General features: G+C 39.8%; 1 pseudogene; it reads right to left on the reverse strand.

Moving 5' to 3' along the window:
* Positions 1–860: 860 nt before the first annotated feature.
* LOC149845995 (transcription factor bHLH30 pseudogene) lies at positions 861–2,589 on the reverse strand (annotated as a pseudogene).
* Positions 2,590–24,517: the final 21,928 nt, after the last annotated feature.

Consider the following 24,517-nt stretch of genomic DNA (forward strand, 5'->3'; position numbering starts at 1 on the left):
TCAACTTAGACAACAGTTCCTATTGGTGCGACTGCTAGGTCACTCCCCCAATCATTATCTAGTCCTCCCGTTTTAGTGGGTGTCATAATGAAGGCTCTTGATGCCTAGACACGAGCTATGTTCCTAGACTATTTCAGAGAGAGAGAGAGAGCATCGAGAAAACATGAGTACTGTGTATTTAAATCAGTAGATCGTGTGGGCATCAATCTTCGCTATCCAAATATGGTCTTTACTTGTGATCAGGTAAAAGATATGGGCAGCCTGATGCATCCCCTGGTGAGAATCCTCTGGATATATATATTAGCATGCAACCTCTGTGCCAAATATACATACCACACCACCTATGAGCCCTACCCTCAACTCTGTCAACACATCAAAATGAACCCATGATTCAAATTATAATTAAATTCAAGTATTTACTAAATCTAACAGCATTAGCAGAGCTATCAAACATTTATATATATATATATATATATATATATATATATATATATATATATATATATATATATATATATATATATATATATATATATATATATATATATATACTATGATATCATTTCATTCATAAAAAATAACATCTGCAAACTCCAAATATAGTTACTACTACAAACCCTGTAGTCCACACCACTCTACTAAGAACAACACATAATAGACCCCGTAAACCTAAATACAAACCCCAACAAATATTTGTATCGTATCGATTCATTTAACATGAAAATCACACAAAAAGGAAAAGGAAAAGAAATTAAAACAAACCTACCAACAATCAAATCCAAACCTGCGAAGGTGATAAGAAACAAAAAACACTTTGCTCTTCCCTTCTGTCATATAATTCTTTTTTTTTTGTGGGGGGGTTAATTTAGAAGGGACCTCTGATCCAGCATTGCGAGGTTGGTACGTTGCCTCTTAACGCTTGCAGAAGAAGAGTCATCAGAAACCTGACGTTCCATTACCGCTTTGAGCGCCTCCTGAATGCACCCTAAGGAAGGGCTGCCGTTAGCCGACGAGTCCTCGTCGTTGGGGTCGCCTTCCTCGCCGGTGACCACCAAGACGTTCCTTACGCGGCCCCCCAACGTCGTGATCTCGGCTTTGAGAGTGCGAAGTCGAAGGGATTTGAGCGTCTTGATGAGGTCCGATAGGAGATCGGATCGATCCTCGCAACAGATCGATGCTTTGATGACCAACTTGCCATCTGCACCCGACTCGTCGGGATCAACAGTCAACTCATCGGTCTCGGTAGGGACGGGGCTCGTCTCGGCAATCTCGGACGTCTGACGCTTCAACTCCTTGACGTGCTGTATCACCTCCGATAGCAACGATGCTTTGTCCGTCTGAAATCCCAACCAAGAAATTACAAATCAAAACTTTTCATCGAGAGAGAGAGAGAGAGAGAGAGAGAGAGAGAGAGAGAGAGAGAGAGAGAGAGAGAAGGGGTGTTTGGGATGATCATTGCAGATGAAACAAGAGTAGAAGACAAAATGCCTGAAAAGACAAGTGAGAACGAATGCTTTTGTCGTAGACTGTCAGTTTTACTCGGTATTAGATGGGAATTTTAGGCCTGCATGCATGCTTAAGGCTGTGAGAGACAACAATTGTATATAAAGAACTCACTGACACTGCCTGTTTTTCCTCTCCACCCCAACATTCTTTTTCTTCTCCAAAGCTTCTTTATTTTTTCAGCTGGTTTGGTTTCTCTTTTTCTTATCAACCGGATGGTGCTACACAAAAGCATCACAGAGCTCCAAGCAACTCAAAAAAGTTTCCGTCCTTTTCTCGGAACTCTCATAACCAAAATGACACAATAACAAAGAAAGAATGTGAAAAACCGCATAATAGTACTATTCCGATCAACAAACCACCTTTGTTGTCAAAACCCTAGCCAGCTATTGTGAAATCCACAAAGGGTGATCGATAGTCGATACGCATGTGCATCATTTCAACGAATTCATATCTCGAACAAAAATCTTAGAGAAATTAGGTAATGATAGTAGGAAAGATATCTAATCTTTCTTGTTATTATCTTTATATGGGAGATCTTACCTTTGTGGTATTGGGGAGGAGGGTCCGGAGCTTGTCGAGGTGCCCATTGATGCGTCCACGCCTCCTGCGTTCGGCTTCGCTGTGGTTCTTGGACGCAGCGAGGGCCTTAGCATCCATGATCGCTTGCGCGGTGAGCTTCGACATATCGGCGTGAAGGCCAAACGAGGGAGACGAGCCAAGGACGCCACAATCCAGATGGTCGGATCCGCCGTAGATGCCGATGCCGGAGAAGAAATCCGGCCTCTCAAAGCCGAACTGCAGGCTGAGACGATGGTATCCCCCGAACAGCGAGGAAGGAGAAGGAGGAGAGGAAGAAGAAGGAAGCGCTCCCAAGAAAGTATCATGGTCCCTGGCCGGAGCCGGAGAGAAATGGAGGGGGTTAGCCGGGATCGTCCAGGGGAAGAAAGTAGACGGCTCAGGGAGCGACAGCAACCCTCCCCCACCATACATTACCGCCGGATTCAGATTGATCACGTCGTTGAACTCGGAGTACACCGGAGTATTCTGTGAGCCCTCGCCGGGATTCTCTATCTTGCCACACATCTCTCTCTCTCTCTCTCTTGCAATAAAGGCCAAGGGAACGGAATTTGAATTTCTTCTTCTCCTGAGCTAAAAGCCTAAAAATAAGGTGAGTATCTCTAATGCTTAACTATTAAGAGTATATATGCATGCATGTGTGTGTGTGGAGGAGGACAGATGGGGTTGTGCAAGCGATCATATAGAGAACTGGTTGGATGGTAATGGTCTCTCGTAGAGCCAAAGACTTCTTTGGCTTACAACGCTTTCTGCAAGTCTTTGTTGTTTCTACTTTTTATCACCTACGCTTTTTCCTGGCTGTTTACTCATTTTCCTTCTTCCTACGGCATTCTTTCGCTGCCTTTTTAATTTTTGAGTGACTTTTTTTTTACTTTATCTTGTGTTTGAGGTTTGTATGCAAATAAACAATTACTCTGGCATAACAGTCACAGCCAACCGACCGACCAAAACCCCCAGAGAAGAGAGAGAGAGAGAGGGGGGAAGAAAAGGTGTAACTTGGTCAAGGGCACGTTCTTCGTTTTCCAATTCCATGCCTCACTCCTGCTTCCCAAAAATGATGTAATCATTGTGTCTTGGAACGCACTCCTCCATCTCTCCATCACCAGGTTTCAGACTGTATTATCTTTATTGTCGTTCCTCTTTAATATAATCTCTCTCTCAATCTCTCTCATGGTTGGAGGCATGACTCACATACACGCACCTATATGATCATCCCACACACGAACTATGTCCCTACTTACTGTTTTTTATTTGAGTGTTAAGAGTATGGTTCGTGGTTGGAAGTAGGGATGGCAGTGGGGCGGGGGACAAGGTCTCCACCCCCGCCCCGCCTCAAGATTTTATCCTCCACCCCGCCTCCATCCCCGGCGGGGATGGATTTTATCCTCCACCCCCACCTTCATCCCCGTTTGATGTCCTCCCTCCCCGGTTCAAACGGGGCAGGGTGGGGCAGGGTGGGGCAGGGATATTGCGGGGAAAAGTAGTCGGGTCGGGATGAGGCGGGGATCGTGGCGGGGACGGGGTGGGGCAGGGAAAAGTGCACGTCCATCCCCGCCTCCACCCCCGGACGGGGATGGATTTTAACCTTCGTCCCCACCTCCATCCCCGTTTCATACCCTTCATCCCTGGTCCAAACGGGGGGCGGGGCCCCGCTTTCCCCTGTCCACTGCCATCCCTAGTTGGAAGTAACATAACATAGGGTGGCGACTCTTTTACGGTTTTTCTCCTGCAAAGATTTGGTGATAGCGGCACCACCAAAAAAGTATAGGCTATGTGATGTCATGGGGGCAGCATCCTTGCATCAGGAGAGATTACCATTAATGACTCACAAACCCTTGCATTAATATCTCGCCCCCTCCCTCCTCATCCCATTCTGCTCCTGTGTCCCAGATTTTTGTTCCCATTCTAGCACTGTAGGTCCTTGTCAATGTTTGACGAGCCGACCACTGCCTCGGGACAAGCCATTCTCCTCGGCCCATTTGTGCACTTTGGTGGCTCGGGTTTGACTTGACCTAGCTTCCTTTTTAAAAGCCTGGTTAATGATTTGTAAGGTACATGAGCCCCAATCTTGTTGGGCGATATTGTGGTACAGACCATAGTACCCCGAACATGTTGCATCTTAAGCTGGTTTGTACAAGGTCGAGCTCATCTTTACATCCAATGCCCAACCACGAACATGATGGATCGAGCTGAGTCGTGGTTTCATTCAACTTTTCAACAAATGTATGGTTAGGCAAGAACTAAGACTCATCTATAACTTTCATTCAAGAAGTTCGGATGTATATTCTGGCACACATTTTGATTAATCCCCCTGCTACGATATTTGCATATTTAGATGCTATTATCATTGGCATAAACTTACTTTTTTCAATAAGCCAGTGCGGCGCGACGATCCTTCCTTATTAGCAAACCTTTCTATCACTTTGTCACGAGTATAGAATGTTTTACAAACCACCAATGCACAAAGTTGGCCGGCCTAACAGCCAAAGGCCGTGTACTAACACCTTTTCATGTGCTGAATCATTTTTATTGGCCCTACGCACCACCTCGTGTACAGCTACCTAGCGGAAGCTGATCAAGCACATTTACAATTGCGCATTCTATATAGTCCATGCCGCTTAGTGCATAGCTGTTTCATATCAGCTATTACTTTCGAAAGAGGCACAAACTTTGCCTTAGTCTTGCGTGTCATTAAGCGTATTGCAGTTTCATGTGCACAACATGAAAAAACCTCACCACTGAAGCAACAAGACCTTGCAGCTTACAGTCTGAAGATCAGTTGATGATTGAATACTATAGTGAAGAACACCACCTAGACTCATTTGTCGACGCCTAGGCATTCATTCATCTAGCCTCGAGTCACCATACTCGGTTGGAATCACCTAATGTGATTCATGGAGGAATTAACCTTAACCTACACGCACCCCGTGCATCCAAACACTATGCGTAAGAACAATCTTGCAAGTCTTAAGTCTTTATCCAAATCTCTAAAAGCAACATCCTCTTATTTGCTGACACTGCTTAACCGAACAACGCTCCACGTCTATGCCGTCATACAACGATGCACTAATAACGATATTGATGCCTATCGCATGTCATGTTACCACCACACATCACCGATCAAGTGAACACATACCGTGCATTCTTACACTCGATGCATTTTTCACTCAGTAGAATTCTGCATTGTACATGCTCCCATTCTAAAAGATCAGCCCGAGACAACCACATTGTCTTTTATTATTAATAAATAAATTTTTTTTATGGTATGCTACTACCATACTATCAAGAGGATGAAGTTCCAAAGGTATTCATCCAATGTGTCAGGTGATAGAGATATCATTGGGTCTTCCTACTCATCCAGAGTTCAAGTTTGCTATAGTCGTCACAAATTCACCTTCCTCAGACAAGTTTCTCTACCAAAAGGTCTCCATCAACCGACCTGGATCTACTGATAACTCGTCTCCTATGCGTGCACAGCCAAACACACGGCAGCATTTCATGGGCCCAAAGAATAGTACTTCAATCCAGCTTCTCATATGCAATGTCCATTGACAGCAATGAGGCAAACGTAAGTACTTCTTGTTATCCTTCTCTAATTTTCTTCTCCCCAGCAAACAGCTAAACGGTGGACATGTTTCCAGATTGATCAAGCAAAAAAATATTCTTCTCCTGTTGGCTTCTTTCCCAAAGGTTCACCTCTTTTACCAGTTGACTCTGCTCTATGAAATGATTAGTCAACATCGACCAGCACAGGATTTAGAGCATTTTCCTCTTCTGGATGGGGCATTATGGGATGGGGTTTCAATTTTCAAAGCACACAAACGTAATACTGTGCGTACCAAGAATGAAGCAGGCAGAAGGTAATAGTCCACGACCTTTCCAACTTTTGCCATTTATACATATGAATCCAAGGCGCCCTTTCCTAAGGGCAAACAACTCTCGGTTCTATTTTAAAGCAATCTGAATTGGTTGTCGTAGGCGATTTAGCAGTTCCTTCTTATCAGATCTTGAGGAGGTATAAGGTTCAGGATTTGTGCTCTTCATATGGCGTCTTATATGGCTTCAACGGAACCGTCGACTGCACATGGAAGGGAATCAAGATCATGTATCTATCCTCAAGGCAGCTCTTTGAGAACTTCTTTTTCGTTGTAATTTTAAATGGACTGATTCATGTTTTACTTTTCTACCAGACCCACAGTACTGATATCTCGTCACTCCATGCTGTAATTCTTCCAATCTGCATTGAATCTACCGAATATTTTTTTCTCAAACAAAACACTTGTTATTAAAACAAGAAGCAACTTATAAATCTTTTTCTTTTCTTCTCTTTTTTTTTGAAAGGTAAGCTGGGGTTAAGCAGACCCTACCAGTTGTACAACGATACCATTGGGATTCTAACTTGCAACGTCCCAACACAAGGTGACGAGCACTAGTTGCTTCTACCAGACAAACGGAGCCCCCGTTGGTTCTCTTTCTTTTTTCCTTATCGATAAATTCTGGTCTTGATTCTGTGGTACGCATATACTTGAAGCATGAAACGTAAAGATGGACAAGAAAAACCCATGATCTTAATGGAGCATACAGAGTACTAGAACGAATCACGTGATATGCCAAATCACCCATCCACAGTGCTGCGGCATCGCCACCGTCTATGTCACAAAGATAAGGATACAAAAAAACACACCAGTTCAAAATGTGTAACTAGCAATCTGGTACTGGCACCTTCCTTTTGTAGTACCTGAAGTCAGATATGGGTCTGGTTGTGCCTAAGTCAGACCTGGTCGAACCCACATCTGGATCTGGTACTAGCACCCTGAAGTCGGACCCACCTGGTCAGGGCCTATTCGGGTCCATGGAAGGTCTGACCATTGAGTCATTGACTCCACATTGACAAGACTCCTAGATGCGGCTAGTAACACTTTCTAACGTGAGGTTGTACATTTAAATAGGAATACCTTAGCTAGTTTGCTAAGTGTAGTTTAGGTTTGTTTTACCCCAACCCAATTTACTAGTTTGGATCTGTTCCGTGTTGATATGCGGCCTTAATATCTGATTTGGATGCATGGGGCCGTAGGGGTGTCAACGAGCCTGGTTTACCCAGACCCAACCCGAACACGACCCTATAGGGTACTGGTATGTTGATAAATAAGAAGACTCGATTAAGACCTGGGTCCAGACCCGAAGGTCCGATGGACCCATGTATAGTTTGTGAAATTTTATACCAGACAGGAGTTCCGATTAAGACCCACAATTTTTCAATGTAAAAATGATTAAAAAATATGGCTTTACCGGTCATGTAGTTCTTATCGGGTCTGGTATGGTTTTTCTTATAGTAGATCCGATTAGACCCGGGTCTGGACCTGATACCGTACCCAAAAATCTGGTCCAAATCTGGTTCCACCTGGGTCCGAACCAAACCGACCCGTTGACACCCCTAGCATGGGGTTCTATCTAGTATTTGACCAAATTCACTTACACCGTCTCGGTCCCTATATTCAAATGCCCAACTGGGTTCAACTAGATCCATCATTATTCGACTCTGTATCCACCTAGGTCCAGTCTGAGTCCAAAGTCCAAACTTACCTGCAATCAACCCAGTTTGACATGTCTTTGGCCGAAGCTAGAACTCCAGTTAGGGTGTCAATAGGGTGCATATGAGCTGATCCTGATCCGTACCAGATCTGGTTGAGTCCAGTCTTGATAATAAAAAGAGATGTCGGATTAAATATTTTGGTCAGCCCCATAGGGTCCGGTCAGCATATGAAGCCGTGTGTGGGTCTATGAAATTTTGTACCACACATACCGGGTCCAACCTGAGCTCCAATTAAGATCCATGTAAAAAACATAAAAAAATTGTTAAGGGTCTGGTTTATGTTATCCTTTTAAGACCCTGGTATGGCTTTGCCGATGGTAGTCCAGTCAGGCCCAGAACCGGACCTGGCAATAGAACCTCGGAGTCATACCCACACAGGTCCGGTTAGGGTCTGACCAATTTGCGCCCCTGCATGAGTTGAACCAAGCAGGGCTATTGCAACCCATACGGATCTGACCCTGTCCCACTCAGCTTCAACACAGACCCTCCCTTTTGTTAAAATTGGAATTCAACTCTCTACTTTGGCTGTGACTTGACTCACATTAGCTTTGGGTCCAACTAAACGAAACATGAATTTAGGATTTGGTTTTGTATATTGTGTGGAATGAAAAATAAACTGAAATTTGGATGTATTGTTCAAATATGACAGCCCTATAATAGATCTAACAATTTGCTATTGGATCTTATATTAATTACGGCACAAATCTTACCAAACGGATTAATTATGGTTGGTTGGTTTAGGGATGTTGGTGGATTGGGATAGTTCTGATATCCAATCAACCAAATATTATGATTTAGTAAGCCTTTTCCAAGTAGGCTTAGATAAATATATAGTTGGATTTGGTTGGGATTTCTTAATTCAATTAACATCCTAAACCTAAGCTTATTTTACTAGAGAGATCAATCATTTTACCCTTTTTGCGAGGGAATACGGGTTATATTAATAACTCCGCTGTTTATTAAATATCCTGTTTGCTTCTATTTCAGGCCTAGCACCCAAATACCCTATCTGCTTGTCATTTTTTTAAAATCTCTTTTAGTGACGGTTTAGAACCACGCTCAAGGTATTTAGCAGCGGTCAAAATCGCCACTAAAAAGCAAAAAAATGATAAAAAAATGTGAAACGTACTTCAATGAAACAAAATCTGTTTTGTTCCTGCTGTTATTACATCAGAAGTGTTGCTTACACACTGAAATGCTATATGTTCACGCCCATATCCAAAAGTCACTTGCATAACCTAAACTGCACTTAGTATACCTCTCTCTCTCTCTCTCTCTCTCTCTCTCTCTCTCTCTCTCTCGACACATGTCCTACAACCTCTGAAGCTGATTTATAAGAAATTAAAAAAATATTACGTTAAATATGATCTAATTGGTTGTCAGAGTTATTAACCCCTCCCCTCCTTTCAAGTTTTGGTATGCTATATCTTTTAATTTTTTCTTTTCTGTTTATAAGATATTGTGGTTTAAGTGAAAATGTATGGTAATGCCCTCGTGAATAAGGACCCCTTGGTTGAAACTCAAACGGGAAAATTGTTTTGACCAAATCTGAGCCAATGGATGTGTTCAACATAGACAAAATAGTATGAATAGACCTTTGAGTAACATTTTTTTCATTGTTAAGGTTTGAGAATTCAGTACATTGTAGGATGTTGATTTTTTAACCCCAATAAAATCTAACATATAGATCACATCCTTAGGGTCAAATGTGCAAAATAGATGAAGAAAAAAATTTGCATTCTTCACTAGGGTGTTCCTAAGTTGTGAGGGTAGCAAACATTTATAAGGATAATGATAACATGGTTAAACCTCATAGAGAAGGATTTCCCATAAACCAAATGCGTCAACCTGGACTCCTTCCATAACAGCTCATGTGTTTTGGATAAAATCAAAAGCAGATCAAAGACATCAAATCCAAACAGGAGTATCGTGAGATCAGACATTATCAAATGATAATTGCTGATAATTGTTATCTTTAGTTATTGTTATCATATAAAAACCATGTATATCGATATCTCAAAATTGTGTGTTCAAATCATTGTAACATTGTTATGTTTATAAATAGAATACTTGATCTTCTCGGTGGGCAAGAGAGCGATTATTGAGTTTATCATTATGTTCATTATTCTTTGATGAGTTTGTTTTTGGGTCCATCTCTCACTTTGCTCATCCTCTCTCGCCTAACCTTTTCGAATGGGGTCTGTCTCAGCCCGTCATCTTACCCCCTCCTGATCCTCCTCACCTACTTCTTTTCGTTCCTACAGTCCCTCCTGATCCAACTGTCCCATCCTCCCTTATGATCCAACTTCCTGCTGATGACCCACTTGACTCTCCTCAGCAATGATCACCCTCCTCTTCTATTGATCCCTCTTCTTCTCTTATTGATTCTATCATTAGTCGACCAGCTTCCCATACACACCCCATTATCACCCGCTCTATAACCAAATCTTTTAAACCCTGTGCGTTCTCCACTACCTGCTACCCACTCTCCATTGCCTGTTTTAGCTCTGTTTTACTCACACCCAAACTCACTTTGTTTAAACAGGCCAACCTTGACCCAGAGTGGCGCACGACTATGCAGGATGAATTTAACGTGCTCCAACTTAATCATACTTGGCATCTTATTTCTTTTCAACCATGCTATAATGTTATTGGCTCCAAATGGGTTTTTCGGATTAAACAACACGCGGATGGCTCGGTGGCTCGCTACAAGGCTCCTCTCATTGTTAAGGGGTTTCATCAAGAACAAGGAATTGATTTTTTTGAAACCTTTAGTCCCGTTATGAAACCTACTGCTATCTGCGTTGTTCTTGCGGTTTCGTCAAACTGGCTGATTCACCAATTGGATTTTAATAATGTCTTCTTAAACAATTTACTTTATGAAGATGTTTACATGGCCTAGCCTCCAGGTTTTAAAGACCCTTCTTACCCTCAATATGTATGCAAATTGGATCAGGCCTTTTATGGCCTCAAGCAGGCTCTGCATGCCTGGTACCAGCATCTCAGCTCTTATCTTTGGTCCCGCAGATTTTGTATCTCACTTTCTAATGTCTCGTTATTTATTTTTCAACATAGAGGCATGGTTATCTGTTTATTATAATGTTGGGCAGCTTCCTCTTAATAGCTACCAAGCTTTGTGGATTTATGCAAATTACTCTTTTTTTTATTGTGTTAACCTTTTTATTCAAGCTGTGTAAGATATCTGCACAGCACATTCAAATCTTCTTAAGCAATATATATATATATATATATATATATATATATATATATATATATTTATTTATTTATTTATTTATGAGTTCACGTAGTTTGGAATTCTTCGTTATAATGGGATTGTTTGTTTCAGTGGAAATCATGAGACAAGCAAAACTTGTCTTCCAATTTGCACAAATTGTAGCATTTAATCAACATGTGTTTTGCATCATGAACTTCAGTTGTACCGCTTCACCGCGTTCTGTGTTGAAGACATACTGTCAATGCATGAAAGCTTCGCTATAAATGCATTGACAGAGCTTATTGTAATGGGATGACTATATACACATGTCAGTCATGATATGTCATGCATATTAGAAAAAAATTATTTTATGATAACATATCTATGTTATAATTTTTGAATAACATGCATTGTGATGAGATTGTGATTAGCCTTGAGTCCTTTGAACCTGAGTGTGTCATTTGAATTTTATATTTAGATTAGCATGCTTAACCCCTTAAATCCTGAAAGTGGCAACCTCTAAAAAAAGACTACATGTTCATAACCAAAGTGCAACCACTATGAAGAGTGGGACACCGATGATTTAGCGATATAGAGACTACCTCGTTGCATGCTTAGTATGATACATAGTGTGAACCCTAATGTCATTATAAAATTGAGAATGAGAACCATCATGATTATTTCATGATAGCACTTGTGAGAAAATGAGTGAAACACGAGCTTGAGAGTAAGGTTCAATGTAATGAACTTGAAATATGACTTAGGGTTATATTCATACAGTATCTGGAACTCTAGACAACCATGGATGGTTGAAAGTCATTATGGTTAGGATGTAGCATGAACTATGCCGAGTTTGAGCCTGACCTCCCTATTTGCTACCGATGAAGTCATTCTTATTGTTTCACTGTAGTGCCTAGTGATCCGAGGATCACTCAGAGTGTATGGTTCATAATCTGGACAACAATATAGAATTACGGTATTCTATGAAGGTTGTTACGCTCATAGATGACTATGACTCGTATAGCCAATATAGTGTTATAGTCTGTTGTGAGTGAATGTTTAATTGAGAGAGTTAAGTGAAGAATTTAAAACATACAAACCTTGTGTGGTGTCAGATTAGGGGTTTAGAGCCCACTACAGTTGTAAGTTAAAGTCATTTATTGCTTATACATATTTCTTACTCAGATGTAGACTCACCCCCTTGTATAATTACAATGGTATGTTTCAGGCACACTAGCATAGGCATGGCGTGATTAGCTTCTCTGACTTTCCTGCAGAGTACTTGTTTTATTTCTTGTCATTAAATACTTGTGTTCATTGAATACTCGTGTCATTATTATTTTCATATGTTATGAATAATCAACTTTGTTAAAGAAATTGAGTTTATTAGAAAAAAGGAAAAAAATAGTCATGTTTTCTCTATGTGAACTCTATATGTTTTCTCTATGGGAAATAATACCAATTGAACTTGAACTCTCGAGGTCTCAGATTAGAGTATTATTGGAAAAAATAAAAAGGTTTTTAGATATGCATCTGATACTTGGTTGTTAGGATGTCTAGGGGTAGCTCATGCAAATTTGCCTCTGCTTACACCCGGTTGGGCCAATCGAGAGACAAGGAGCAGTGCACAAGCTTAGAGCCACACTCCAAATCGACATGGCGCATGTGCATGCACTTGGCTTGAGGGACTTGTTGTGGGGTGTCACACCATGGGAGGGTAAGTCCCATGTGCCTCCCCGTGGTGACGAATGTTGCGCATGAAGCGACCTATCTTAGGAATCACTAGGGTACTAACCGCTCCTTCTGGGCTACTCAATTGAGTAGGCCAAGGGAAGGTTGAAGGATGAAGGCTAAAGGAGGAAGGATGAAGGCCTCGAGAGATGCTACATGTGGCTTATTCTCAAGGGATGGGAAGCAACTTAGGCAATTGTGGTCAATCAACCCACTTTGGATCCGAATTTCAATGAAATGGCTCATGCACTCTTAGCAAATGTTGGTGCATTGGAAGCACCTATTGAAGGTGAATGTAAGGAAATCTGGTCACCCGAGATAAGTGGTTGGATGGTGGTTGTGGGCACAAGCAAAGTTGGCCCTATCATAACTTACAGGGTAACAACAACAACATGTGCAAGGGGGTCATCAGAAAACCTCAACAATTTTAGCGAATCGGCTGAACTTCCACATACTGATGCAGAACATTCAAATGATTTGAGCATCAAAGGTAAGTTGGATGTGAATCCAACTCTCAAGGCCCGATCCAAAATACGGTTCCCGAGATGATCCAATCTCATCCAGGACTTGTCAGGTTCAATTGGATCCTCGGAGTTATCCAATTCTGTCAATTGTTATATTTTAGAATATTGATTCCATTTTGGCACATTGGGAATCATAATTGATATTTCTTTTTATTTATTTATTTTTTTGGTGCCAGATCCTATGAATCCGGATAGTTCTAGTGCCCTGTAGGATCTTTTTGTTGTACTAGAGGGTATATAGGGTAATTGGGTAGTTTTATTTTTATTTTTATAATTTTGATGTTTGATCCAAAGTAATATGTGTATAAAGATCTAGTTTGAGTATTGGATCTTATAACAAGATCCAATACCACCACCTAGATCCATATTGGTGTCCTAGAGCTGAACCAATATGGACCTGAGTCAATGATATTCAAGCTTTCTTTGACCAGCCACATCAGCCCATCCTCATTGGGCGTAATTGAGATGCCACCCAGCTGGTCCAATCAATTCAAAAGTGTGTTGTGCCATTGGGCAATCTTGAGGTGAAATGAGTGGTGAGGCTTCTTTGAAAAGCGCTCCCTCATTGGCCTCAAGGGAGGATGCCTCTCACGAGGCCAATGAGGAGCCTTGCTCCTTTTGAGCCCCTTAAATCTTAGCAGAAAAATGGTGAAAGGGTCTTTGGCTAATTTTGGTAAAGAAAAATTGAAATGGTGATGAGAGATGGGAAGAGGTTGTTTGAAGGGTGATCACAGTTCTTGTATTTTGACTGTATCTCCTAGATACTGATTTAAATTGCATGATCTTTAGCTTGCTGAAAAGTTAAGATCTTACTCTACAAGTTTTCTGTTTACCATTTGGCTTGATTCAGCTCGATTAAGCTGTTAAAGTCCCGAACAAGTTGCATACTAATGGCATCAAGGAAGATAGTGATGCGAAGCCTTGTTCGGCTATGCGCGTGAGGGTGTTGCTGGTCATGTGATCAAGGTTTGAAAACCTTGGTGCTGGTGTTTGAGACATTGGAGATGTCAGGCTGATCATGGTCAACTATTGAAGCCAAGCTTGTGTTTGTTTCGTGGCTACAAAGGAGATGAACAAACTCTACTCTTTTTTAAGTTTTTGTGATTTCTACAACTTATGAGTGTTTGTTGTTCCTGATTATTGTGGCCTGCAAAAAACTAGGTTATGATCTATGAATGAATCTCTTGATGTTTTAAGTTATTGGTTGCTATCAAAATCTCGTTATAGCTTCCTGCATTTTGTGATTTGCCTAACCTTGGTTTCTGTCAAGAAATACATTTTTTTTCTTTACTCAGGTTGTCAGACATGACCCCAGTAAATTGATAGTACCGTCCTGAATGCTGGTTGTATTTAGGAGTTCTTTATCTTGTTGGAAATCTAAGACTTAGACCTATAACTTTGCTGTTAAGAAATCTATGTGATTTGGTCATTTGTATCCCTAAAAATCACTATGAAATCTCGAACAGCTGGAACCCTTCTGTACCCTGTCTAGTACATAACACTTCTGACAGTGTTCCATATTTTTTGGTTATTTCCCTATTCCCTGCATAAAATCATGAGTGATTTGTTTTTGTGGAAAGTTAAGACATGGGTCTATAACTTTCATGTTTACTATTTTTGTTGATTCATCTCATAAGTGACTCCTCAAAAACATTGATTCTTTGGCATCTATTGTGAAGTCGTGAATCAAAATTCTTGTTATGGAATCCTGACTAGGTTTTTGTGTTTCTAAAATATCTTGATATTTGCTAAGTTAATTAAAGAGCTTAAACTTGATTTAGTTAGCTAATATCTTGCTGAATCATATTGTTGTTCTGAGTTTTATCTGATTCAATCGTCTGAATACCTGAATCCATGTTGGTTGGATTGCTTGCTTAGAGCTTTAGTTCACGTTTTATGATAGGAAGAACATATTATATCAGGAATTCAAAACTTTATAGAGACCCGTAAGAATCTCCAAAACATCCAAACTTTAGTTCTTCAGAAAGGTTGTGAGTCGAGCTCTAAATCTTTTGTTTGGAGTTTTCTGAAACTCCATCTTCAGAGGGTTCAAAATCCCTCTTGAACTGACTGCCTGCTGAATCCAGATAATCTGTCAAAGGTCACTCTAACTGGTCCAATCCCGTGTTCGTGGATCGGACAACTCAGGTCGATTCCTATAGTTTCAGATTCATTTTAAAGGCATGTGTGTCGTGCAACCTTCTTCCTTGGGCCGCCTCTGTTGAAACAGAGCGCTCGGGTCCCAAAAATTCCTTTTTCCAGAGTCCTATTCAGACTCGTCTTCGTGATAATAGCTTTCACGCCTATTAAGATCCATTTGGATCTTGGATTAGTGCCTGCCAAGTCCGCACCATCACATCCGCCAGGTGCTCGGGTGAAAAACACACCCAATGGTCGAAGGAGAGTTGGAGGATTGTTGTCGAAGGATTAACCCCACCTTGGAGATTATGCTTAAAACAATTTTGATTCTAGGTCAATACCTTGTGTATTCATGGGGTATAATGATATTTATAAGGGATATTTATGCCTTCATGTGAAAACCAGGATGATGTATATCAACAAGCATGCTATTTTTGAAAAAGTATATGCAATCTGGTCCTTCATATAGAAATCAATTATCATCTTGTTAGTCAGTTCATACCCCTCACATCTACAAGTGGCTGAAGTTTTCACTAAGTCATTGACCAAAGCTTCATTTCTTCAGTTGCTGCCCAAACTAGACTTATGGACTTCTCCAATGCCAAAGTTTGAGGGGGAGTATTATTGAGACTACTAGTGATCCAATCCAAGGAAGTGATCCATTTCAAAGTATTGCTTCAGAAGGATAGATTGCTAGCTTGCACAATCAGACCAAACCTTATCCTAATGACAACTCTCGTAATAAGTCTTTGGGAGATCTTGCAGCTAAGAAGGCCAGCTCATCCACATGCAAATCTTTTAGATCTTATCACACAAGGAAAGAAGTCAGTAGAAAAAAAGAGAAACATATAATGTTAAGGGATAAGTAGTTTTGGAATCAAGAAAACTTACCACACAAGGTGGATAAGTCTATTGTAAAAGCTTGGAGATTGTATAATAAGTTTGATCCTTCTGTAGGCACAACTGTTGAACCACGTATATTGCTCTCTCTCTTTCTCTCTACACTTATATACGTGTAGAAAATCTTTGATTATCAACGAGGATATAGCAGAGGGACCTCTAATAGATTACTGTTAGAGGTGCCTCTAACCTGATCTGCTCTAAAAACAAAGTCCAACAGTTGAAACAAATATAATTAATGCCAACTATTAAAATAAAAAGCAAACAATCAAGTTTATAAAAAGTACATATTGAAGAAGTTAAGGACAACTTGTAATACCTCGATCTGGGACCTCGAGAGTCCAAGTCCAGTTGGTATTACTTTTCAGATGAAAAGCATATAGAGTTCACACAAAGAAAATGTGGTTAATTTTTTTTTCTAATAAACTCAATTTCTTTAACAAAGTTCTTTATTGAGAACATGCGGTAATAATGATTACATTACTATTTAATGACAAAAATTAAACTAACAAGTCCTCTACTGCAAAGTCGGAGTAGCTAATCATGTCCTATCTGCACTAGTGTGCCTGAAACCTACAATTGTAATTATACAAGGGGTGAGTGAGTTTACAACTTAATAAAGAATATTATAAATAATAAATAACTTTAACTTACAACTGTAGTTGGCTCTAAGACCCTAATCTGAGTTTAGTTTTTGACACACCATAAAAGGTTTGTATGTTTTAATTTTTTCTCTTAACTCTCTCAATCAAACACTTACTCATACCAAACTCTAACACTAGGTCAATTATACCGGTTATAGTTGTCTATGGGCGTAGCAACCCATGTAGAATACCCTAATTCTATATTGTTGGTCGAACTATAAACTATATACTCTCAATGATCCCCGGATCACCAGGCACTGCAGTGAAACAACAAGGGCGACCCCACCAATAGCTAGTCTGGAGGTCAATCTCAAACTCGGCATAGTTCATGCTACATCCTAACCATAATGACTTTCAACCATTCATGATTTTCTAGAGTCTTAGATACTGTGTGGATATTACCCTAAGTCATATTTTAAGTTCATTATATTGAACCATACTTTCAAGCTCGTGTTTCACTCGTTCTCCCACTAATGCTATCGTGAAATAATCACGATGGATCTCACTCTCAATCTCAGAATGACATTAGGTCTTACACTTTGTATCATACTAAGCATGCAATGAGGTAGGGTCTATACGTCGTTAAATCACCGGTGGCCCACTCTCCATGATGGCTGCACTCTAGCCGTGAACTAAGTAGCCATTTTCACAGGTTGTCACTTCTGGGATTTAAGAGGTTAAGCATGTTAATCTCAATATAAAATTTACATGGCATGACTAGATTCAAGCGACTTAAGGCTAGTCACAATCTCATCATAATGCATGTTATTTGCATATTATAACATAGATATGTTATCATAAAAATAATCTCTTTCTAATATGTATGACATATCACGACTAACATGTACATATAATCATCTCATTACAATAATCTCATGCATGGTCATTTTATGCATATTATGTCTACACTTAAGGGCTAATTTTCTAAACATGCTAATACACAATATCAATAATAACATGCAATGCAATATGGTTTCTTCATAACTAAGATTACTTATAATATCACTTACTTCAAATATGAATGTTGTACTCTGATCACAATCAAGTCTCAAGTAGATCTAACAATAGGATCTGATCATCACACAAGCATGTTCATATTAATTCACATGCTTTCTTTTTATTTTATTAAAATTATCAAAATACCCCTCCCAAGTTGACTCATAAGATCTTGATTTTTGTGTCCTTGATTTGACCAGAACCATAGGACAAAAAGATTTCTATCTACTATACGAGTCTAACTCATCAAACCTCACTCAATTCTAAATTTGAAGTACAAAGTTATTCCCATTTTACTTAATCAAATATTGGGTACACATAAGGGTAATTTGGTTATTTCAACTCTTATAATTTGACCTTACTTATCCTAGGTCAAAACAGGTTTGATCTGAGTTTAGAGTACTAGGTTTACTGAACTTAGTCTCGACCCATCTGGGTTTGGTTTAAAAAGTCAATTGGACTCTCAAAATTAATAACTAATCACTAACTAGATTCAATTTTGGTATGGATCCAAAACTATTAGACTGGATCCAGACCTAGTTCTGATCTGAAACCAAAACTGATCTATCTAGCTATGAGTTGGATCTAGATTCAACTCTGATCTGTATTCAGAATTGTCAGACTAGATTCAGACCTAGTTTTGATCTGGATTCAAAACTCATCCATCCAATTGGATCCAAATCTAGCTCTGATCTAGATCTAGCACTTATTTGAACCAGATCTAGTTATGATCTGGATCCAGATTTGTCAGACAGGGTCCAAATCCATTTTTTGTCTGGATCCATCTCAATTTTAATCAGTCCAGACCGATTAGATCGAATTGGACCCAGATTTGATCGAGTCCCGATTAGACCAGATCTAAGTAAGGAACCGAGACCCTGTCAGACTCGACTCAGTCTGATTTGGTCAGAACCGGTTTTGATTAACTAAATCGAGTCCGAAATAGTTGACCAAACTTAGTCTGGACTAAATCGGACTGAGTTGATCTTGGTCAAACTTGACTGGGTTTGGTTCACACCTAGACTAGTTCAGTTTGACTGAGTCAGTTTGATTCGATAGGACCGAGTTGGGCCAGTTCAGTCCAGACTGGTATGATCAATTTTTTTTACTTGGTTTGGTCTGGATGTGACCGAGATCACCTAGTTCATTCTCATTCGCACCCAGACCGACCCAAGTCGGTAATCGAGTATAAGGCAGAAGGGTCGGACACAACCCCTTCCGACCCTTCTCGCTCTGCTATAGAGGGGCCAACAACCTGAGCCCCCCCCTCTCTCTCTCTCTCTGTAGCCAACAAGGCCGACACTATCAGTTTCTGAATGAATGGAAAAAAGAAGAAGTAGATAAGACAAACATACCTACGGTGGTCACCGGCAGTGCACTTCGGTAAGTCTCAACCCTCTCTTTGCGACTCTCTATCTCTCTTTCTTGTTTTTTTCTTTCTCCTCACACTCTCTCGCTCTCTGTATATCAAGGGGCAAGGCTCACCGTTATACAACCCTCACGATGGGTGAGGATAAACCTCACCCCACCCGATGATCATGAGGGACAAGGTTTATCCTCACCCCCCCTGCACCCGATGATCATGAGGGACAAAGTTCCGTAATTAGGGGAACCATCTTTCCCTATGTTTTTTTTTTACCTTCCCCACCCGACGTCGGATGGTTTTACACAACTATTGACCATGTTTCATGCAGGTTCAATTACATCCAAAGCATGCCGTGGGTAGGCAAGGTCAAGGCCGTGGTTTTGTGTTCTACCTTTTAAGAGGGGTCAGTACATTGGGCCCCCTTCTTTAATAGGGGCTCCTATAGTTGGGTGGAACACTTATATAAGTGTTTTGCCCACAACATTGGATTTGCTTTCGTGAAACCACACTAGCAGGACATTGATTTGGGGAGTACTGATGAAGATAGTAGACTCACAGTCCAACTCTACTTAAGCTAGCTAATCTTGGGTGCAAAACTCAAGAGTTTCATCAATTAGGAGTGTCAAAGGCTTGGGTTTGACCTGGAGGGGACCCGTACTATACCCTATGGGGTCAGGGTTTGGTGATAAACAAGAAGGTCCGATTAGAATCTGGGTCAGACCCGAAAGATCTGATTAATATATGGATCCGGGTATGGTTTGTAAAATTTCATACTAGTCCCAATCCCAACCCGAGTTCTGACTAAGATCTATAATTTTTTATTGTAAAAAAGATAAAAAATGTTATTTGACCAGGTATGGTCGGGGTCTAGTACATTGAACCCTTAACCGAACCAAACCCGACTGACACCCCTACCATCAATTGAAAAGCCCAACTTGTGAGTTGTGAAGCTTTGGAAGCCTCTACCAGCTGAACTGGTGGAAGGTCTTTGCTAGCCTCTAAGAAGTTCCTTTGGTAAATCTCCAACCCTCGGCCGTTACGTCTTTGCTAGCCTTTAAGAAGTTTCTTCGAAAATAAAAGTAACTAAAAATCGTGTAGAATTAATTCCATGAACCGCCAACCCACCGGGTCGACCTGCCAACCCGACTCGATTGCCACCCCTACAAACAAGTGTGTACAAATGTATGTATCATGATACAGAATTACCATATTTTTTCATATATATATATATATATATATATATATATATATATATATATATATATATATATATATATATATAGAGAGAGAGAGAGAGAGAGAGAGAGAGAGAGAGAGAGAGAGAGAACTCTCCCCTCTATGGACTCCTTTCTCTCTTGGGTTTTCCGAAAATTTTGGACTCTTGACTTTTAAAAATTTTATTTCAAATGGACTCTAAGTCTTTTAAACCTTCTTAGATCCTTCTAGGTGTGTTTAAGGGCTCTACTAAGAGTCCTAAACAATTGTCAAATTAAATTTTCGGAATTACATTAAATTAATTAATTAATATTAAATAATAAATAAATTTTTAGAAGCTTCCAAAAATTTCCAAATTAACTTGGGAGGCTTCTTAACATTAATTAACTCCAATTTAAAGGTTGATAATGAATTTGAAATTGGAAAAATCGTTGGGCATGAATTTGGATTTGGATCCGGATCCAAGATCCAAATCCATCTCAAAAATCCAAATGGGTCTTGAGCTAGATCCAGTACAAATTAATATGGGTCTTGGATAGAGTCCAAATCCATATTAATTTGGATCAAATCCATCTGATTCGGTTCGATCCAAATCTGGATCTGAACAGACAAACTGCTCAATTTTTGAAAAAATGCGATTTTTGGGCCAACCGTAGCCCGATTCAAAGAGAATAAAATATCATTGCGCTCAGAATTTCGAGACGCATAAAATGATATATAACTCAAATTTCACTTCCAAAATTTGCCCAAAAATAACCTGAATTTCGCTTGAATTTAAAGGTAAAAAATAAAACTCTTCTTCACGTTTTAAGTGGCTCGTTTAGGCCTTGGCAATGAGACCTGGGCCAAGCCCAGACTCCAAAGCATCGGCCTAAAATTGAGAACCTACCAATTTTTCTTCTATACTTAGCCAAAATTTTGAAAATCTTAAATTTAACTAAGTGTGAAAATACGCAATATTACACAAATTATCGTATTTCCACTACAGGCTATTGTGTATTTCTCGATGATTCGCTTATATCTTGGAGGTGTAAGAAGCAACAACGGGTGTCACTGTCCTCTACTGAAGCCGAGTATAAAACAATAACAATTGCTGCCATCGAGATTGTTTGGTTAAGAAGTCTATTGAAGGATATAAGTGCCATCATCTCTATTCTATTGAAGATGTGTTGCAACAACAAGATCACTATCTACATTGCTAGCAACCATACATTCCATGAGTGAACAAAGCACATAAAGATGGGTTGCCACTATGTTCAGTGGGAGTTTCTCTGGGGAACTATTGAACTTCCTTATGTTACATCCGAATATCAAATTGTGGACTTCTTCACTAAGGCTTTGTTGGTGCCTCATTTTTCGTTCTCCGAAAAACTTTTTGTTATCTCACCGTCAGTTTAAGGGGGATGTTAAAATACATATATGTATATGTTCATATATATATTATATAGTACATATATATATGTCTTTATTCTTTTGTAATAGGTCATGCCCTCTAGGGGCATTTTGGTAATTTTACATGGTGTAATAGGTTCCTCCCAAAAGAGGCAGTTTTGTATTTTTTTTCTTGTTTTTTTATTTTTTATTTCTCCCATTTCTAGCTGTTGGGACTAGCCCAACTAGCCATTAGACTAGCCTAACGGCTAGTTGATCTAGCCCATTCCTATTTAAATGGGATCACTCCCATGTAGTGCAACATGCCTCTCTTGATAATTATTGTATTTAATAAAAATATTTTTTTTTATATTCTAGCCCTTACTAGTTTTTGTGCATTTTCCCATAGTGGATTTGTGTATGTGCACTTCCTTTCCAAGTTTCTTTATAATTAGTGCAACTACACTTACTAATGCTATAACTGCATCGATTATGCAAGTGCTAGAGCGCAAGTTACCTTTTCACTCTGCAACTTCCTTACCCCTATCTTCTTCCTCATTTGATACAATTCATGGAGGTATATTTGATCCTAATTCTAGTTGGTTGATAGACTCAGGTGCGTCATGTCATATGACTGCAAATGAGTCTACCTTAATTGATTGTAGTCCATGTCATGGTTCCTTCAGAGCTGCAAATGGCAATATAATGTCAGTTTTAAAAATTGGTTCTATTTCACCCAACCCAATATAAAAAATAATTGCATATTACTGACGTATATCATGTTAATATGTACATATAAGCAATGTTGTATGTATCCTTACTATGAGGAATATCGATACGATACGAGTGTGTATCATATCTGTATCGTAATGTATCATACGATACAAGGTCGAAGCACTTAAAAAATGGCTTAATCGTAATTTTCTAGTTTTAGGTTTTAAAGACCTCTTGAGAGCTGACTCTCATTTGTGTAGAAGTCATTAGAGAGGTATCCACACACCCTAGGACTCGTGAGAGCGATTTTGTTATGGCCCGAATTTCAGAAGACAGTGCGGATCCGCACTCCAGGATCCACATGCCTCTCCCTGCAGGCAATAAGGGCTGTCCAGGCCTAGATGGGACCTAGGTTGATGACATGGTAGCTAACTTGATTTCTCTAATGGGTGACAAGTTAGAGATCTAGAGTTCATGGCATGAGAAGAAGAAACAGGACACGTGTCAAGCAGAGGAGACAAGCCAATTAAGGAGTAGGGCCCACCGAGGGGGCGTGTCATGCTGGAGAGTCCAAAGGGACGTCCTTGTTAAAATATATGTACGTGCATATATATATATATATATGTATTGTCTTATCTAGAATACCTGATAGGGGCATTTTAGTCTTTTCACATAGTTGTTCTAGAAACAACCAGTTTATTAGGTTAGCCTTTTTTGTATTTTTTATTTTCTTATTTCTTTTTCCTTTTTCCTTTTTTAATACACATTGGGGGTCCCACCATAGAGTCGTTGGGACCCCCTGTCACAAATATGACCGTTGGGGGGCTCCCAACAACTCCATGTGGGAGCTCTCAATGGTCTCTCACTCCTCCTTTCTTGTGTATAAATAGGGGACCTCTCCCTTTGTATTTGTATTGCTTTCTAGCTCTCTTAAATAAAGTTCTTCTATTCTTTACTTGTTGTATTGCCTTTTTAAGGGTTGGCTATTGTCCCATCGTGGACTTTGTGTTTGTATTTTCCTTGTGCCATCGTGCATGTCCATTATTGGACTTGGTTAATGCTTGTTGCATTCTTAGATTATATTTTCGCATACTTCATTACATGGTATTAGAGCTAGGTTGAGCTCTTGATTTTTGTTAAATCTATCTCTTGATAGTTTGTGATTCGGAAATCTCCTCCATTCCTTTTTGCTCATCCTCTCTCTAAGTTACTATGGATAGATTGATCTTTCCTTCAAGTTAAATGGCACCAACTATATGATGTGGGCCTCCGCCATAGAGAACAACCTCAAGGGCAAAAAGCTTTGGGGATACGTGATGGGTTCCATTCCGGAACCATAATTCAAGCTTATAAAAATAGATGGACAAGAAAAGGCTCTTGAGGGAAATGCTCGCACTAAAGCCATTGAAGACCACCAATCCAAGATAGAGGATTGGGAAAGTAAACATGCAAAAATCCTTGCATGGTTTATGAACAACGTGGAACTCAAGATATGCACCAACATAGCCAAATTTTGCAAAGCAAATGAGGCATGTTTTTTTATGAAATGTATACAACAACAACAACAACAACTACGCCTTCATCCCAAAACAATTGGGGTCGGCGATATGAACCAAAAAAGAAAATCATTCTGGGTCTTCCACATAAATCCTTCTCCTCCAATCATTTTTTATGAAATGTATGTATACTAAAAAAGACCTTGCAAGACAATTTTTTCTTCAAGAAAAAATTTGTATCATTAAGCAAGGGGACATGAGTTTCCGTGATTATTTTAGCACCCTTAGTCCCTTGTGGAATGAATTATCTCTTCTAGAACCCAAATGGGTGGCTAGTGAAGATGTTGAGCTTAGAAGAGAACAAATGAGAAAACAATACTTTTTCTAATTTTTACACAGGCTTAGGCCTGAATATGAACAAGTTAGATATTTCCTCCATAGATCTAAGCCTCTTCCCTTAGAAGATGCCATTGCCGAAATATGCAAGAGGAAACTCGTATTGGCATGATAAAGGGAGGAGCTGAAGTTTTGG

The sequence above is a fragment of the Nuphar pumila genome, chromosome 2, assembly GCF_984573655.1.
Source record: "Nuphar pumila chromosome 2, dmNupPumi1.hap1.1, whole genome shotgun sequence".
NCBI classification, from domain to species: domain Eukaryota; kingdom Viridiplantae; phylum Streptophyta; class Magnoliopsida; order Nymphaeales; family Nymphaeaceae; genus Nuphar; species Nuphar pumila.